Source organism: Cryptotermes secundus, unplaced genomic scaffold (genome assembly GCF_002891405.2).
Source record: "Cryptotermes secundus unplaced genomic scaffold, Csec_1.0 scaffold122, whole genome shotgun sequence".
Classification (NCBI taxonomy): Eukaryota; Metazoa; Arthropoda; class Insecta; order Blattodea; family Kalotermitidae; genus Cryptotermes; species Cryptotermes secundus.
Window position 1 is genome coordinate 990,566 of NW_019738954.1, and position 3,074 is coordinate 993,639.

The window sequence follows — 3,074 nt, forward strand, 5'->3', positions numbered from 1 at the left end:
AGCATGACAAAGCTGATACTCGTAGCTCAGAAAATTTGTTTTTCTGGTGTATGATACAACACGCGTTTTAGCAATATTAAGTTTCATGGAGTTAGCAGTGCACCAGTCACTTACGGAATTAATGTCAGATTGAAGTAAGAGGCAATCATGAGGAGAGTTAATAATGCGGAGAATTTTTAGATAATCGGCAAAAATTAGAAATTTACAGTAGTTAACGGAGTCGCATAGGTCATTTATGAATACGTTGAAAAGAAAAGGCCCCAGAACAGAGCCTTGTGGCACACCAGACTTTACATGAAAAGGCAGGGAGAGAGCCAGAAACGCGAACTCGAGACTGTCTGTTGGTTGAGTAACTGCGAAACCAGCTAACATAAGCATCACAAAATCCGAAGGAGCTTAATTTAAATAAGAGCATATTATGAGGGACGAGGTCAAAAGCATTAGAAAGATCAAAATAGACGGCATCAGCTTGACGCTGAAACTCCTTATGCATATCATTGCACATGAGACCATCTCAACGGCGTACATAAACCCCTCATATGTTTAATACCATAACAGCAGCCTCTGAAAATGTTTGGATAATGAACTTAATATTTCCTGAATGTCTGAAGCCGTCTCTATGAAACCTGGCATAAAGTCATGTTATAAGATACACTTTCAACGTAATACCTCACAAGTACCTCCCTTCCCTGACTCTTAACATTATGGTCGCTCAAATTCTTGGTATGGAACCCATAAGTTTGATTTTACCAAGACATTCATTTCAGGGATGTAATACCATTTGTAGTCCTTTAATGTACCTTTTATGTAATAGTGAAAACCTGAGCTATCACAATACAATGAAAATAAAGTTACATTTCCAGAGAAATAAAAGATTAGGTTTGCACGATTGCAAGACATTAATTAAATGTTTATGTTGCCGTGTACAGCGTAATTTCTGTTAGCGTGGAATTAGTGTAATTTTACATAGAATGTCATATGCTCATAACATTTTTGTGGAGAAACAAGTGTGCAAGGCAGTTTCAGTAGGATTCTGTCGCTTGATGGTGAAACATTGGCTCTGGTGATATTACATTCTATTCTTTCTAGCGCAATTAAGGTTCAATAAAAATCGAATTTGTAGTATTGTAGCTTGTAGATCCATTGTTAGATAACGATCGCGAAATAAGCAACTATACAACGGCCGTTACTACGCAGCGGCTCGTAAACAGCAACAGAGGAACGGTGTTTTCTGTGCGGTCCATGCCGATATGTTACAAGCAAGGCCAGGTAGCGGTTGCAATTAGTCAGTAAGTCAGTTACTGAGGAGTAAGTCAGAGAGAGACCGCTGGGGTTCAGTCCTGGTGAGCTATTGTTGTTACAAGCTGGTAGTTGAGGCAGGGACAGTTCGGGAACCCACAGGAAGGGGAACATCCAAAGTTGGAAAGAAAAAAAAAAACCTCCGTGGCCTGTAACCAGCAAGCTTACTATACCGACCGAGCGACCGCCACTTGTCGGCGAAATTAGTGCCAAATTTGCGGATAGAGGGTATCCCGTGGTCAGCGCAACGAAACCCCACGACCGTTAATTTTGGTGTTCTAGACCGGAGCCGCTATTTCCTTGAAATAGCTCCTCAGTTATCCTCCCGAGGCTGAGTGGACACCGTTCCAGACCCACTAATTCTCAGAAAATCTGGTAGCACCCAGCATCGAACTCGGACCTATGGATCTATAGCCAGGAACTTAGACCACTAGACCACAAAGGCGGTCACATCTGCCTTTAGAAGCCGCTGCAAATCAACGGCAGTGAAGACGTGACTGTGGACACTAATGTGTGTGTATGTGTGTGTGTAACAATGTAATGTAAAGTGAAGTCACGCGCTGTATCAAAGAGTCCAGTAAATCCGGTTATCAATCCAAACCCCTTCTATAGTCACTAATATTAGTATTTTAACAGTAATTTTTTATCTTCATTGAGCACACACACTAGAGTGCGTTTTCTACTTGTATCAGATAAACGAGTCATAGTGAAAGGGATGTAGGTCATTAGTTCTTCCTATATCTTCTCGATACTTTTCGACAGAATACCCATCAATATACATTTCCAGAGGCGTTAAGACGGTGGAGAACAAAAAAAAAAAAGACTGGCTACATGACAGCATTACAAAGAGAATCAACATTGTATGCTCTTGTTCTCGATTCTGAGCCAGTTTAACTATGTTTGTGTCACAAGCTTCTTCCCCGAAAGCCACTATAAAAATTGTATCTCTTTCTAACATTACTTACCTACTTACTCATGGAGCTGAGCCATTCTTGAAGAGTCTCCAATTCTCCAGATACTCAAGAATTGCCCAGCATTTTATGGAACCCGAAGGTTCATTACCGTGTTCACAAGAGCCCTCCACTGGTCCCTATCCTGAGCCAGATCGATCCAATCCATACTATCCCATCCTATATCTCTAAGATCCATTTTAATATTGTCCACCCACATACGCCTTGGTCTTCCCGGTGGTCTCTTTCCTTCTGGATTTCCCACAAATATCCTATATGTATTCCTCGTCTTCCCCGTTCATGTTACATGCCCTACCCACCTCATCCTCCTTGACTTGATCATTCTAATTATACTTGGAGAAGAGTACGAGTTACGAAGCTCCTCATTATGCAGTTTTCTCCAACCTCCTGTCACTTCATCTCTCTTCGGTCCAAATATTCTCCTCAACACCCTGTTCTGAAACACCCTCAGTCTATGTTCCTCCCTTAATGTCAGAGACTAAGTTTCACGCCCATAGAGAACCACAGGCAAAATTATAGTTTTCTATGCGTCCATGTCGTGTCAAAAGAAAATAGGCCGTTAGTTCTTATCAGAAACTTTTGTTTCGTTGTGAGAGATTTCCAAGAACCTTTTCAACCAAAACTCCATATGTAGGATACATTTTTTGAGTCCTAAGTGTTCTAAGTCAAATGCCATGTTGTATGCACAGTATCATTGTCACAAAGACCCTCTTTGTATTCTAACACATTAAATTCTATTGTAACCACATTCGTTATCTCTCCAAGGTCCAGAGATCCTCCTTTGTTCTTTGTAATGAAACCCCT